Source organism: Aristolochia californica, unplaced genomic scaffold, assembly GCF_029961685.1.
Source record: "Aristolochia californica isolate CCGP_79_NKW_82.1479 unplaced genomic scaffold, dmAriCali1.0.hap1 SCAF_9, whole genome shotgun sequence".
NCBI lineage: Eukaryota > Viridiplantae > Streptophyta > Magnoliopsida > Piperales > Aristolochiaceae > Aristolochia > Aristolochia californica.
In genome coordinates this window covers 6,414,116-6,430,879 of record NW_027182290.1, presented here as the reverse complement: position 1 = coordinate 6,430,879, position 16,764 = coordinate 6,414,116, and the positions used below count along the sequence as shown (strand labels likewise).

At 38.4% G+C, this 16,764-nt stretch overlaps 1 pseudogene; it reads left to right on the top strand.

Annotated features, from left to right (window-relative positions):
* The first annotated feature begins 10,059 nt into the window (after window positions 1-10,059).
* On the top strand, window positions 10,060-11,818 carry LOC137940596 (calnexin homolog; annotated as a pseudogene).
* The last annotated feature ends 4,946 nt before the right edge of the window (window positions 11,819-16,764 follow it).

The window sequence follows — 16,764 nt, the reverse complement described above, 5'->3', positions numbered from 1 at the left end:
CGTTATTTGTTATGCTCTTAGTTTACGAATTAATAGCAATGGGTAGAAGGCTTTTGTTGAAATGTATAGCTGTATAGCGTGATCGGAGGAAACTGTATAGCGTGATTGTTTCCTCCGATCCCGTGATTATATTCTTGATTCTATTCCTTGATTTTAGGATCTAAATTGATCCTAAAATCTACTTGTAATGTATTATAAATATCCTCTTAACGGAGAAGAATAAACTCATCGGAAAATCATTCGTTCAACCTTTGTTATTATTTTCGGTTATCTGTTTTACATGGTATCAGAGCAGGAGAATTATCCTCTCTTCTCCGTCGCAGAAAGTCGGAGCTAAGTGCTCCTGTAATCGCCGAAGGAGGAAGCCGGAGGAAGAACAAGTCCGTCGGAGTTGCAGAACTCTGTTTTTTCTGCAACTCCATATTGCGGCTGTCCCGACGCCAAAAGAACGTCACCGACGCCGACGACGGCACCACCACCCTGTTACAACTGAAGCCGACGCTCCGCTGCCGTTGCCGAAGACGAAGGCTGTCGTTGCCGACGACGAAGATTGCCGTTGCCGAAGACGAAGCGTTTTATGTAGTCGGAATCACGTCGCCGACGAGTGCTGCCGATCGCCGACGAGCGCTTACGACGGCACCACCACCCTGTTCCGACTGAAGCCGACGCTCCGCTGCCGTTGCCGAAGACGACAGTATTTATTTTTTAACTTAGGTACTGTTGATTTATTTTTCCTGTCGACCCAGACCGGCGGGTCGACCGAATCGGTCTAAACTCGAACCGGATCTGACCAGCACTGGAGCGGACCAGAATTGAATCCGCCCAGATCGTACCGAAATGGACCAAATCGAATCGGACCGGACTGAACCGAACCGGACCGGATTAGAAAAAAAAAAAAAACTTTCAGATCGATGGCCACCACTACAGGCGCATCCACCGACCTTATCCCATCACCACAGATTATAGTCCACCAAGATAATTCTGCGTTTCCAACTGGAATTATCCTCGATGAGACCAATTATTCATTATGGTCCCAACTCATGGAGATGCGAATTGGCGCACGCAACAAAGCTGGATACCTCACCGGCGAAACCAAAAAACCAGCATCTGGTTATGCTAATCTTGGAGCATGGATTACTGAAAATCAAAGAGTCAAAAGTTGGCTTATTGACTCCATGAGTCCATTGCTCATGCAACGATTTATTCGCCTCTCCACTGCCAAGGAGATATGGGAAGCAGTATCAAAAACATTCTATGATAGATCCGATAAAACTTATATATTTGAGCTGAACCAGAGATCTTTTTCTACCAAACAAAATGGCAGACCGTTATCCACATACTACAATGAACTGGTTGCTATTTTCCAAGAGATTGATCATCGAACTATATCTCAGGAAGGAACAGTCGAAGGGCTAATCCAGTTGCACTCTGCAATGGCTAGGCTTCGGGTTCATATTTTTCTCAGTGGGCTTGACTCCGAATTTGATCAAGTTCGTGGAGAAATTTTGCGAAAAGATCCCAAACTTGATTTGGAAAGTACATATGCCTATGTCAGACGCGAATATCAACAGAGACAGACAATGGGGAGCTATCGCCCAGTCTCCGAGAACTCGGCGATGTTGGTCAACCAAAACCGACAAGGATCATCAAGCAGTCGGAACCCTCAATCCTCTGGCAAAGGTAACAATCGTGTATGTATTCACTGCGGAAAAAAGGACATTCACAACACCGGTGTTATGAGATTATTGGCTATCCGGAGTGGTGGGATTTCTCGAAAAATCCCCGTAACAAGACTGCTGGGCAAGCTATGGTGACATCCATGGAAGAAAATCAGGAGCTACCTACTGCAAATGTTGCCCATCCAGGTATTCTCGATAATGCATTAGTATTTTCTGTACATTCTAAGAATAGACCTTGGATTATTGATACAGGTGCATCCGATTACATGACAAGGGATCCCAGTCAGTTACAATCCATCCTACCTTCCCCACAATCTGTTATTTCAACAGCCAATGGTAGTACCTCTCCTATTACTGGGGAAGGATCTGTTATCTTATCCAATAATCTGACATTAGATACTGTCCTTGTGGTTCACTCTCTTGAATATAACCTTTTGTTTGTTAGCCAAATTACTTCCACTATTGCTTGTACTGTAACTTTTTGGCCCTCATTTTGTGTCTTTTAGGACATTCTAACCCGGAAGATTCTTGGTTATGGTGTTAGACGGGGTAAACTCTACTATTTGGAGTTGACAGAGAACGGGGGATCGAAAATCAGTCAGACAAATCAAGCTAGCAATGAAGATAATGCTCAAACAACTGTATGGTTATGGCACCGACGATTAGGCCACCTTTCCTTTGGTTATCTTAAGAAATTGCGACCTCAACTTTTTTCAGGTTTGACTGATGTGCATTTTCATTGTGATACATGTGAATTGGCTAAAAGCCACCGTATTGCTTATTTCTCGAGTTTGAATAAAAGTTTCGAACCTTTTGCGGTTATTCATTCTGATGTTTGGGGTCCAGCCAAGATTCCCTCTATTTCTAGAGCTCGTTACTTTGTGACATTTATTGATGAATGCACCAGAATGACTTGGATATCTCTACTTATCCACAAAAGTGATGTGTGTCTAGCCTTTCAGAAATTCCATACAATGATACATACTCAATACCAAAAGCAGATTCGTGTTTTGCAATCTGACAATGGTACTGAGTTTGTTAATGCTTCCCTCGAAACTTTTCTGACCACTCATGGAATTCGTCACCAGACTTCTTGCACCTATACTCCCCAACAGAATGGATTGGCAGAAAGAAAGAATAGACAACTTTTGGAAGTAGTACGTGCCTCTCTCTTTAGCATGAACATGCCTCGATTTTATTGGGGTGAAGCTATCACATCTACTGCCTACCTCATCAATCGAACACCTTCTAGAGTACTGGATTTTCAAACTCCTCTACATAAGCTGCAATCCCTGATTTCAATTCCCCCATCTTCCGAATCTTGAACCCCGAATTTTTGGGTGTACCGCTTATGTTCATATCCCAAAGATCTTGCGAAATAAACTTGATCCATGTGCCAAGCGATGTGTATTTGTTGGCTACTCTGATCTTCAAAAAGGATATCGGTGTTATGATCCACACACCAACAAGCTCCATGTGACTTTAGATGTCTCCTTCCATGAATCAATCCCTTATTATTCAGGGGGAGTTTCTTGGACATCTCTTCAGGGGGAGAGTTCAAATGAAGAGAATGTTTCACATGAAACTAACGGAGATGTTGAAAGAGGTGCCAAATTTATTGAGTTAGAAGCGGTGAATGATTTTTTAAGTGTCATGATGTGCAACAAGACTGTGATTCAGTAATTTCACCTGAAGAACCCCCAGAGTTGCCCCCGTCTGCACCAACAACTGAAGAATCAACCCAGAATGTTCCTCCTCAGGTAAATACGAATCCTGTGTTTGATGAGTCTACTGAAACATGTCTTCCTACAGAAAACATAACCTCTAGATATCCACAAAGATTGAATAGGGGAGTTCCAAAAAAACAGTATGAACCTGATCTTGAAGCAAAGACCAAATACTCAATCAATAACTATGTGTCCTCCCATAGATTGACTAAATCATATGCATTTACTGTTGATCAATTATCCAAGGTTTCTATTCCTAGTAATGTGCAGGATGCATTAGCTGATCCAAAATGGAAAAAAGCGATGAACGAAGAGATGGAGGCTCTACAAAAAAATGCCACTTGGGAACTTGTTCCCCAACCTAAAGGAGTAAAAACAATTGGATGTCGATGGGTGTTCACATTGAAACTCAAACCGGATGGAAGCATTGACAGATATAAAGCTCGGCTAGTTGCAAAAAGATATACGCAAAGGTATGGGATAGACTATCAAGATAGTTTTGCACCAGTAGCTAAGATCAATACAATTCGTATTCTTATATCTATAGCAGCAAATCGAGACTGGCCTCTGCAACAATTTGTCGTTAAAAATGCCTTCCTCAATGGAGACTTAGAAGAAGAAGTCTACATGGAACTACCACCAGGTATAAAAAGTGGTTCTTTATCTCAAGGTAAAGTTTGTAAATTGAAGAAGTCATTGTATGGGCTGAAATAGTCACCTAGAGCATGGTTTGGGAGATTCTCGGCTACAATGAAGGAGTTTGGTTATAAACAAAGTAACTCAGATCATACTTTGTTTATAAAACACAAAGAAGGAAAGGTAACAACATTAATTGTATATGTTGATGATATGGTCGTGACAGGAGATGACCCAGGTGAAATGCACGCTTTACAGGAGTATTTAGCTACTAAATTCGAAATGAAGGATCTCGGACAACTTAAATATTTTTTGGGGATTGAAGTTGCAAGATCGAAAAATGGAGTCTTCCTTTCACAGCGAAAATATGTGTTGGATCTTCTAGCCAACACCGGAATGCTTGACTATAAACCAATAGAGACGCCGATGGAAATGCATCATAAACTCGGAATTCTTCCAGATCAAATTCCAGCAGACAAAGGGCGTTATCAGCGATTAGTTGGAAGATTAATCTACCTATCCCACACAAGGCCCGATGTAGCATATGCAGTAAGCGTTATGAGCCAGTTCATGCATGCACCAAGTGAAGAACGTATGGAAGCAGTCTATCGGATCTTGAGATACTTAAAGAGTGCTCCAGGAAAAGGTTTGTTATTCTCAAAAAATGGTATCTCTAGTATTGAAGGGTATACAGACTCTGATTGGGCAGGTGATCAGACAACCAGAAGATCCACGTCGGGTTACTTTACTTTTGTGGAAGGGAATCTTGTCACTTGGAAAAGCAAAAAACAGAAGGTAGTATCAAGATCAAGTGCTGAAGCTGAATTTCGAGGTATGGCTCATGGTATATGCGAGTTGTTATGGATACGGAATATACTGAGAGACTTAGGGATTGAATACGACAAACCTATGAATCTTCATTGTGATAACAAGGCAGCTATCGCAATTGCACAAAATCCAGTTCAACATGATCGCACTAAACATGTTGAAGTTGATCGTCATTTCATCAAAGAGAACCTCGATGCAAAGATTATACAATTCCCCTTTATTCAATCTGCGAGTCAGATGGCTGATATGCTCACGAAGCAGTATCAGGGAAAGCATTTCATGGTATAATTGACAAGTTGGGTTTGACTGATATCTATGAACCAACTTGAGGGGGAGTGTTGAAATGTATAGCTGTATAGCGTGAACGGAGGAAACTGTATAGCATGATTGTTTCCTCCGATCCCGTGATCATATTCTTGATTCTATTCCTTAATTTTAGGATCTAAATTGATCCTAAAATCAACTTGTAATGTATTATAAATAGCCTCCTAATGGAGAAGAATAAACTCATCGAAAAATCATTCATTCAACCTTTGTTATTATTTTCGGTTCTCTGTTTTATAGCTTTAATATGCATTTATGTAACATCGGAAATAATATTTTATATTGTAAGTAGCTCTCTGTTTGCTCGACCAGTCTCCACAGCAGGTACACGGACCTTACTGTTTTTATTAATTAAGATTAAGAATGAGCTCGAGAGGACGAAGGCGGCTCATGCGGATTGCTTCACACATGCACACGGTGCCAATGGGAGTGGGACCCAGAGCGAATTTTGGCCCCACCATTCGCAAACTCTGGTCCACTTTCACTTGATGATTTAAATGTGGAGAATTTGTAAGATAAGGTGTAATATAAACATTAGAGGGATATTTGAGAACAAGATTAGGCGTAGGTGGCCAAGATCTACTGTTATTAATGAATTGTGATGATGCCATTATTGGAAGATATGATGGACTGCCATTTTATACTTGAAGATCCAATACACCATTTGCAACAAGCTGGGCATTCATGATGTTCTCTTACCCCCAACTTGAGGGAAATTGTTGGAAGATGGGGGCAAACCCACATGACCAAGGAAGACCCACATGTCCAAGTGTGTGGAAGATGGGTTCAAGCCCATAGACCAAAGAGAAGGCCCATAAGCCCACACAGTGGTGGCATGATGGTAAATAAAGAGTCATCTCATAAATATGACACTGATGTAATTAGTTTATGATTTATGTATCTTATTCACTCTTACTAGGGTGAAGGGTATTTTTGTAATATTAATACTTTTGATATTTATAAATACAACTTAAGAGAGAGGGTCTGGATAAGTCCATTACCCTAATCTTCCTCCGACTTTCACCAAATTCGTTACTCTTCCTTGGCCTTGTGGGTTTGAGCCCATCTTCCACACACTTGGACGTTTGGGTCTTCCTTGGTCATGTGGGCTTGGTGCCTATCTTCCTATACTCTCCCTCAAGTGGGGTGTGAGAGAACATCACGAATACCTAGCTTGCTGTAAATGGTGTATCGGATCTTCATGTATAAAATGACAGTCCATCATATCTTCCAACACTCCCCCTCAAACTGGTGGTCTCTTTGTTCTTTATCAAGAGGCTCAGCTGACATAACATAAGAGAGAGTAAAATTACTCCTAACCATAAGACATCACTCCATATTCCAGTAAAATGGTTATAGTCGAAAATACTTTTCGTTCAATTGCACAGACAGAAATTAGTCCTTTTGTGGGGTACATAGTCTACCCTCTTTCTCAGGGTAGCTAAAAAAAACTACTTCTTGAGTGAATAATAGACTTGATTCACATTAGATGTTGGACACACTCCTATCCTTTGTAGGTAGTGGGTCTATAGGCATTGCTCAAAAGTGTAGTAATAAACTCCACCATCGCGGTGTCCCAACACAGGGCACCGATTCTCAAATGATAGGAGTAAAACTGCCAATTAAAGGGATAAAGGTAATCACCCGAAGATAATATTTTGGGGCCACCATGTGCTTTCTTCTTCATTGAAGTAACCAAAGGCGGACAACAATCAGTAACTGAGAAGTCCTCCAATAATAATGTCTCAATTAAAGAGACATAATAACAGCAACGGTAATGAGGCAATGCTCAAATAACACGTACCAAATAGGTAGTTATATAGCAGCGGATAACCAATAGGTAGTAAAAGTACTTAAGAGCAATAAAATTAAAGATAATTTGCGATAAGTCCATCCTTGAATAAGAAAGTTATGCACCAAGTAATAAGCTGAGGATAATCCAAGGTAATAATCAAGCTGGAGTCATGCAAGGTCGCAGATAGTAGATAGTAGCTTTGACTGTGAGTGAGTGAGTCAAGACGAGTAATAGACTGCCAATAATAAGTTGAACCAAGAGTTGTGTGATAATCAATAAATCAAGTAATCTCTAATGTGCTCATCCTTCATACTTTTCATTCTATTCTCCCCCTCAAGTTGGGAGATAATGTCAATGATCCCAGTTTGAAGTCAACAAATATTTTGTATGCTCAAGTGCTAATCCACCTATTGTATGATCAAGTAAAAGAAAGCTAGTATCAACAACTTCAGTAGTTTAAATATTGTAAACCAAGTAACTCATGCCAAGCCAAATATTTCTATATTTTCTTGCTTCAATTTTTAAGGCAAGGATACCTATTCTTTGTAATCTTTCAAAATACCAACAAAATCTCACAAAATTCGTGGCCAGAAAAATCTTCTAAATAAGGTAGTTTCCTCCTTCAATTTGTGACAACTTAGTAATCAAAGAAGACACCTTTTCTTGCCTTTTTTTTCTTGAAATCTTCAGGCAAGACAATCTTTGATAAATAAATCAAGGAAAATTTATGAAAATAAGATGATATTCTAAAGATTCTTTCCAGATATTGTTAGTGTTGAAGATAAAATATGGAAGAGTCTTATGACTCTCACAATAAGAAGTCTTACAGAGCCAAAACTATTATGAAAGAAGGTCTCACAGACGAGTTTTAGTTTAAAGGTCTTTTAGTTTTGTTAGTCCTCTATTTATGTTGAGTTATTTAATTATACTAGGACTTATCTTTAAGTGTTAGAGTTTGGGTGTTATTGGGACAAGAGTAGTTAAATTATAATTGGACTCTATTATTTTCCTCTATTACAAATAGGGGTTCATGTACTCTGATTACAAGTCAATGAAGTTTTCCTTTTTTCATAAATTCAATATGGTATTAGAGCAGGTTCTGGGAGTTGACTCTATCAACCCATATAGTTAATGTGATATTTTTTTGATCTATTATATCTAACAGTTTAGGTTCATATCTATCTTTTTTTCTCTTTTCAGACCCTATACCTGTTGTTTGCTTTAGGTTTTCACCTCTATATTGAGTTTTTAATATTACATATTATATATTGACAAAGTCTTATTCTGAGAAGGATCCTCTTCTCTATTTGTTTACTACTACTCGGTGATCTTTTGGAAGATCCTTATCGCTTTTGTCTCTTCAAGATAATCGGTTGGCTCTCATCCTGTTATTACGGTGGATTTATTTATTTTTTGGAAGGTTTCTTTCACTCTGTTGCTGCGTATTTCTGGAAACAACATCCAGCAATCCATCGTTCTAGCATTCTACTGGCATCAAACTTATTTATGGAAAATTGCCTCCAAGACAACGTAGAGTGTTGTTGCTTATTCTGTTATGGTATCTAGCCAATACTGAATCCCCGTAACTCTCTGCTAATTAGTTGCCGCTTGATTTTTGGAATTTTGATCTTCTTGATACCTTTCCAGAAACTCCTCTGATTGCTATCTTTGGTTTATTGTTGTCCTGTGTGCTATTCGGGAGCCAGCGCCTCGGGATGACTCTACTATCATCTTACGCTCTGTCGGCTGGTTTATTTTGGGAAGATTGTCGAGAATATATTTTATCTGTTCGGGAAGGTTTACTATTGATTCTCTGAGAGCTATCTCTACTTCTGGTTTTTGGAAACTCTTAGTCGTCTTCATCACCACTAAGCAGTCAGACGTTAACAGTGGAATTCTCTGCAAATTCGTATCACTGTCGCTGCTACCTCTTCGATATTTTTCTACTATCTTCAGAAATATTATGATAGATAATTCAAAAACTCCTCCTTCACTGGGTCGTCTCTTTGTTGGCATTAGATTCTACAGATGTTTCTTATTTTGGGAAAATTATTCGCCATTATTGTTACTGATTAACTGCTGCTTTTTGAAAGCTATTTGCAGGCCTTTCCATATTGAGTTCATCACCAGCTTGAGAGGAAGACGACTCAGCTATGTTTCTGCTTCTGCTCACTGGGAGGAGAGGTTTTTGTTTCTGACCTGAAGTCGCTCTTTGCTTTTCCTTGTTTGGAAGGGGAGAAGAAGACGACACTGCTTCTCTTCATCGACAACTTTGTTTCCGCTTTTGGATGTAGAAGACAGTGGCCACTGATTCTGCGAGCTATGCCTAAGTTAGGAAAATTAAATGTGCGCTGTTTTTGAGGCTCGCGCTAGACCGCACCTACTCTGACCTAACCCGGACTGGGCCGAGTTCACCCAACGACCCTGTTGACACGAGGACCGTTTATTGCTTATGTTCCTTATCGAGTCAACTCAGTCCGGGTCAACCTGACTCGGCCCACTTATTTTTTGCCTTGGTTATACGTGTTCAGGTCCCGAGTTCTATACATATTTCTTCCACAACTTGGCTATATTGGTTTACAATTTGATTCGGTGTAACTCGAACCATGCAATGGAAAATCCTCCAACGGGGACACCTCAACGTCCTCCTGTTCGCCACCGGAGGAAGAGGAGGCTCTGTCGGCGCTGTCGGAAACAACTCCGGTGGGATTAAACTTCTAGCCACCACCTCTCACGCTCCCTCTCGATCTCACTCTCGGTCTCAACAGCACAGAGGAAAATGAAATTCCAAAAAAATTGGGGTAAACTCTTGCGACAAATTTCTCCAAATTTTGTCTTCTCTTTTCTCAAATCCCTCTATGTTTTACAAAATTCCTCTCCAATGGCGTTGAAATTGTTTTGTGAAAATTTTGGGGCTGAGACACAAGATGGAATTTTTTTTGGATGAATTGTATGATGCTCGACCATTGTTTGTCATAATTCTTCAACCTGGTGTGCCTTTTGGTGATGAAGATTTGAAGAAACTATTTGGTAGGTATGGAAACATTACATGCGCTAATGAGAGAAGGGGATGGGAAATCCAAATGTTTTGGATTTGTTACCTTTGAGAATGCAGAAGTATGCAGTAGTGCTGTATATAATGATAAGAATACATGCGTGTTAAATGATTAAGCTATTCGAGCTCAACCTATTGTTGGGTATGCGGAGCAAGAGGAATCAGTACTGCATGTTTCTGCTATTTGAAGTGCCTCAATTGAGACAACAGAAATAAAGTCTAGTTCTGTTGAAGATGTCAAACCTGCAGCAAAACCTAAAATTGAATTTGGCAATCTTTTTGTTGAGTTAGAATGCAAAGATGATATTGCATATGGTGAAGGTTTGCCGGTTTGTTCTATTATTGAGGTGAAATCAAGGGTTGAACTTTTGACAACAGATATGGCTCGACAATTTCTACAGCACCAGAAGGAGAACCGTCGGAAGCTACCATACGACATGTCGAAGAATATGCTGATATAATTGTCATGATGCACTTTGACAGTGGTGCTGTCAGAAGAGCTGCATCAATAGCAGGTTTTCCTATTATTATTGCTGGGGATGGTCAAGACCAACACCTCCCCAGGTTCTGTTGGCTGTGTATATGATGCCCAACGAGTTTGACAATGAATCTTCCTACAACATCATGTTGGGAGCAGATAAATGTGGGCCCAATAACAAGGTACATTTCATCCTCAAGCATATGAATCCCACGATTGGGGAGTTTGTTGCACATCACCTTAAATTTCCTCCTTCTATTCCATCTGATAAGCTAACCCGTGTTTACACTGCAATACTGAAACCTGACAATGAATTGTGGATTCTTGTGGAGGGGGAGGGACAGAAAACGATCAATTTTATTTTTGCCGCTGATTTTGAGCCTCCACTTATCCCACCTAAGACAATACAAGATCTAGATGATAAGATACCTGAGGATGGGGATGGGAGAGCTAAGATTCCATATTCTGAAGCTATAAAGCCTAACGAGTGGGATAAAGATGCCCCAATTGAAATTGAAGATGAGGAGGCAGCGCAACCAGACGAAGGTGTGGATGGTGAATCAGAAGAGATTGATGACCCTGAAGCTAAAAAGGCCGAAGATTCGGAGGCTGATGAGGATGGTGAATGGGAGGAACCGATGATTGATAATCCTTAGTGTGAGTCTGCTCTTGGCTGTGGTAAGTGGAAAAGCCCTATGAAGAGAAACCTGGTTTACAAGGGTATATGGCATGCACCATTGATTGCTATACCTCACAATACAGGTATCTGGCCGCCAAGGCAGATTCCTAACCATGAAGAGAAACCCGATTTACAAGGGTATATGGCATGCACCATTGATTGCTATCCCTCACAATACAGGTATCTGGCAGCCAAGGCAAATTCCTAACCATGAGTACTTTGAGCTTGATAGAACTGACTTTGGGCCCATTGCAACTATTGGAATTGTGATATGGACGATGCAGGATGGGGTAATTTTTGCCATTATTTTGTTAGCTAGGGATGAGGAGACTGCAGAATCTGTTAGGGTGACTACATGGAAACCTAAGTTTGAATTGGAGAAGGAAGCGTAGTCGGAAGAGGAAGTTGCAGCATCTGGTGGACTTTCTGGTGTTCTCATGAAGGTCTTTGATGTGCTCTACCGGATTGAAGATATTCCTTCCTTCGAAGCATATATGTTCAAGATGATATTGAGAAGGAAGATGTTTCGGCCCCACAACCAAGGCGGTCTAGAAGGGAAACATAAACCTACAGGTGGGAGATCCGAAATTTTGACGAGATTTGGTCACATCGTTTAAAAAAAAAATGCTTTTTTGGGTGGATGCCCTAGTTTTTTAGCCTAAAGGGTTGACACAGATACCGCGGTGGACACTTGAGAATGGATGGAGACATCAACACGGGCAAGCAGACCTATCTTCGAGATTGAGGACAAACTCATTCTTCCAGGGGGGTGTAATGTTATGCACACAATAACATAATTTTTTTTATTATTTTTCTTTAATTTAATTTATTTATTTCAGTTTTAGGCCACTGGGGTATTTTTGGAATATTTTATTTATAGGGGTATTTTTGTAATATTTTATATTAAACCCTGACAGGGTGAACCCTATTTAAGGAGTAAGAGTAATGAGAAAGGGAAGTATTGATTTTAGGTTAAATAGGCTTAGAGTTCTTCTCAATGAGCTCTAGGGTTTTCAAGCTCCCCCCCTTTGGATTGATTTTCGCCTTCCTCTCCATGTCTTCCTACGATTCCACGTATTCTCCCTACAAATCCTTGTGTCACATCCGGGACCATAACAACTTTATATGAAGAATTATATATCCAAAGAAATATCTATAAGTCTATTTTCTTACCTATTCAACCAATTCTCTATCTGAGTATTTTATATGGAGATATTGATCTTGGAAGAGTCAATGGTTATGCTGACAAAAGGAGAAAGAATACTTAATTTGGCCAGATTATAGTGACCAAAATCTATCAGATTATATATCTTAATATAATTATATTTTATGAAGATAAATTATAATTGGATGAAAGGTATTTAAGTCTATTTTCAGAAGAAGAAATTTTCATATCAATCTGATCTATATTTAAGGATATATTCGCATTGGAAGAATCAAATGTCATAATGGTATCCTGTTGCATAGAAAAATCTGAGTTTAAGCCGATTGTTTTGTGTCGCTTTTTGAGATGTTGTTATTGATCAACTATATCAGGAAAATATCTCACTTACCCCTTTTTTGGTTAATATTTTTGTTTACTACATCTATGTTATTTGGTTCAAGTTGGGAACACTACTATTACCTCCCAACTTGAGGGGGAGAAGTACAAGTACAAGAGAGAGGTATTTTATTCCATATGTTATGGTAAGTTTTATGTGACCAAAATATTCAAGAAAAGGGAGCACAAAAGATGAAGTTTTTGCATTTAAGAAGAAGTTTTTGCAGCAAAGAAAATTGAAGATCAAGAAACCTGACTCACAATAATAATTGTGGTAATTATTGAAGATTCCTGACTCGACTCAACTCGAGTCTATTTATCTGACTGGATTATTATTTTGAGGTATTTGTAACATATTCATTGGTCAACATATTGCATCGGATTATTTCATGGGTTCTTTTTACAAGCATTTTTATTATTTTGGTTCGTGTTATATAGGCCCAGGGCCATTTCAGCTGCAACTATCGTGTCTCTTTGGATGAGATATTATTATTGAAGAAGTGGTAGCCTCAATATCCTATCTTCATGGTTATTTGACAACCTTACTCCTACCATCCTTTATTTGACTCTTACATGCATCTTTGGGTCAACCTTTTGTGTGTTGCTTGGGTTGGGAGTTTAAGTCCATCACGTATATGGGTGTTTTAAGTCAATTGAGATTTATATATATACCCATTAGGTCTTTATCGTCGTCTTGTGAATGACAGACATTACCCACTTATCACGTCTTTTATTGTCGTCTTGTGAATGACAGACATTTATCACTGATTTCTACATGTGAGAGTCAGTGCCCGGGATGTCCCGCTTATTGCTACATATATGTTATCACATAGCCCCCCCCCCCCCCCCCCTTAATTGGCATTTATTACTCCTACCATTTGAGAGTCATTGTCTTGTGGAGGGACATGGTGATGGAGGAGTTTTATTACACTTCTAAGCATTGCGTATAGACAATGTCATACGGCTTGGAGTGATTTTACTCTCACTTATCTTATGCCAGCTTAGCCTCATGAAAGAGACCACCAACATGAGGGGGAGTGTTGGAAGATATGGAGGATTGCAATTTTATACGAGAAGATCCTATACATCATTTGCAGCAAGCTGGGAGTTCATTATGTTCTCTCACCCTAGTTTAAGGGAGAGTGTTGGAAAATGGGCCCAAGCCCACACGATTAAGGAAGTCCCACATATCCAAGTGTGTTGGAAGATGGGCCCAAACCCAAAAGACCAAGGAAGGCCCACATATCCAAGAGTGTTGGAAGATGGGCCCAAGCCATAAGATACGGGATCCACCATGATCACATGAGGTGGCATAAGAAGTCTTACACAATAAGAAGTCTAACAAAGCCATGATTATTATAGAAGCAGGTCTCATAGAGGAGTTTCAGTTTAAAGGTGTTTTAATCATGCTAGTCTTCTATTTATATTGGGTTATTTAATTATGCTAGGACTTATCTTTAAGTGTTAGAGTTTGGGTGTAATTGGGACAAATGTAGTTTAATTATAGTTGGACTATACTACTGTCCTCTCTTATAATTAGAGGTTCATGTAATCTGATTATAATAAGTCAATAAATTATTTCTCTTTTCCATAAATTAAACACAACTCAAAAAGAATGATTTCAATCAAAGTTTTCTACAAAGAGAATCAACAATTGAAACATTAAAAGTTTGGTAGCATGAAGCTTCGATTTGAGGGAAGTCTTGTGATAACAAAACCAAAAATTTATATGGAGAATTACATGTCAAAATAAATATTTGTGAGTTTATTTTATAACCCCAAAAAATATTTCTCAATCCAATTTTTCTAGAGAAAGATATCAGTGTTGGGAGAATTAAAGGTCAAGCTAGAAGTATATTGGTTGAGAAAATCTGATTCTTTAGCATCCATTCCTCTTATTTTTTTGTCTCCACATTATTTGAGAAATTTCCACTTCCAGTCCTTGTTTATGATTGGTATGTTGAGTTTTAATAACAACTTTTTGAATTCAAAGAAAAGGAAAAAAAAATAGTCATGTTTCCTCTTAATATCCTCTTGCAATCATTTTGCAATGGCATAAGTTTGTTTCCTATTTGACAAAGTTTGAAATTTCTAGATTGGAAAGTTTTATTTTCTCATTCTAAATTCCAGCTATATTTTTCCTAAATATTCCTTATTCCAAAAAATTTTATTGAAATTTTTCTTTTCAAATTGGTCAAGTTGTATTGAACAACAATTATTGTACATGCGAATTTTTTAGAAAGTTTCTATTATTATGTTCTATCTCAAAACTTTCCTTACTAGATTTTTTAAAGTTTCCTCAATCATACATATTCATAGAGGAATTAATTTTTATCTCTCTTTTTAGTTAAACTTGACCTCTCTTTATCCATCTATTGGTCAAACAATGCCTCCTTATTTGGAAGTGTATGAGCTGTATAGTGCACCTCCTTCCATTTGAAGTATGAGAGCTATTATCTTTTTGTTCACACCCTTACCCACCATCACAGAAAAGAATTGACAATGGGGAAACTCATAAAGAAGACAAAGCCAAACTATATGCTATAGAAGGCGATGAAGAAAATTAGAAAAAAAACTTAGGGAATTCTAAAAAAAAAATAGCTACAAGTCATGAAAATCAATGATCTAATACCATGTTGATTTTTAGGACTCCATAGATTAGCTCATGGTGAAAGGAGAGAAGACATAATGGGGAGAAAATAGGACGAAGAATGAAGTGATGGACTTGTGTCCTAACCCTCCCCCCGAAGCTCTATTTATAAATGAATAAAACTATAATATTATAATTATAGCCTTAAAACTTAAACTAATTACATCAATGTCATCTTTATGAGGATACTCTTTATTTACCATCAAGCCACCATGTGTAGGCTTGAGCCCATCTTCCAACAATTCATATGGTCATGGCATTTGTATAAGAGTCCCTTTGCAGGAGCTTTTTTTTAAGCATATAATGATCCATTCTAGGTCTTGCTAGTGAGAGCTATGAGGCATGTACTGGCCAACAACACTTACAACAAAGGAGATGTCAGGTCCAGTTATAGTGAGATATATCAAATTTCCTACTAGCCTTTTATAATTTCCCACATCTACATCTTCTCCAATACCACAACATAAATTTAAATTAGTCCAAAGGCAGGTCAAACACATATTTTCACAAGAAACCCTTTTCCCAACAAATTTTAAAATTCGTTGGTAGAGATTGATCTATAGCAATGAATTTGTAATTCGTTGGTAAATATATTCTTGTTGCCAATGAATTTCTAAATTCACTGGTATAATAATTTCCACCAGCTATTTTAATTCGCTAGTAGAAGTATTTGTTTGCTGAAATCAGTTTTCTTGAAGTAACTCATATGGATCCAAATGTTAAACTATGTACTAACTCCAAAAATAATGTGGATGTTAGTAAATTTCAATGACTTGTTTTAAACTCATTTACCTCACAGTTAAAAAGTCTGACATATCTAATTCTATTAGTGTGATCAGTCAATTTATGCATCAACTTCAACAATCTCATTAGTTGGTATTAGAAAGGATCTTTCAGTACTTAAAGAAAATTCTAGGTCAAGGATTATTACATAAATATTATGAGCATAATAATATTGAAGGATTTGCATATATAGATTGGGATGGTTCTCCTAATGATAAGCAATCTACCTCTAGTTACTACACAATAGTTAGGAGAAAATTTAGTCTCTTAGAGAAGCAAAAAATAAATTATCGTGGCTAGGTCAAGTTTGAAGTAGAGGATTGAGCTATAGAACATGCAGTAAGCGATTTGTTGTTGCGTAAGCCCTTGATGATAGAAATTCGATCTTTCAAAAAATAAGAAAACATATTGAAATTGATCGCCATTTTATTCGAGAGAAATTGCAAGCATGTGTATTATCTATACATTATATTTCATCCAAAAGTTAACAAATATTTTCACAAAAAGCAATAGCAAGTGGTCCTCTCGCCACCAGTTACTCCAGATTTAGAATATTTGATGTTTTTGCACTAGCTTGAGAAGCATTCAAG